We start from the raw sequence: 679 nt of genomic DNA on the forward strand, positions 1-679 counted from the left end.
TTTTTTTGTAAACTTCACTATTTCACTTTCCTCTTTTTTTTTTTGTAAACTTCACTATTTCGCTTATTTGGGTTTGCACCTTTTCCTGTCGTTATAGTACTGACAAGATGCTGCGAAGATGGTTCACGGGTCACCGTCTTTTTCCCCCACCATGACCACACATTTCTGCATAGTTGCAAATAAGAGATACATGTAGTAGGGGTTACGAGGGCCCGGAATTCATAGGGTTGGTCAGGACAGTGGTCCCCCCACGCCAGCCGTATTTGCGCATCTTTCGCTAGATCGAGTAAAAGAGGGGTACCCACATTCCAGAAGCAGATGCGTTGTATGTAAATGGTTCATCCCGAGTACAAAATTAGGGGTTGGATATCCACCCATCGATAGTTAAAAGTGTCGAAAATGTATCGTCAATGCGTACGATACTTGTATAATATAAGGTATTTCTTATAAGAAAGAACCGTATTTTACGTCACCATGTTACCTCCTTAGGATAATTAAAAAAATTACCGACCGGCGGTCACAGCATAATTACCGACCGTGATACGGCCCCTGGGGGGAGATGCAGCGCTGCTACTGGGTGGTTTCGGGCCTTAGGACCAGGGCCGCGTGGTGGGGGGATCCATCACAGTGTCGCGGGGGGAGGGGAGAGCTGGTCACATTGGCGAGGGGGTGACGCCAT

This window comes from Cephus cinctus, unplaced genomic scaffold (assembly GCF_000341935.2).
Source record: "Cephus cinctus unplaced genomic scaffold, Ccin1 Ccin1_scaffold0584, whole genome shotgun sequence".
In the NCBI taxonomy this organism is placed as follows: domain Eukaryota; kingdom Metazoa; phylum Arthropoda; class Insecta; order Hymenoptera; family Cephidae; genus Cephus; species Cephus cinctus.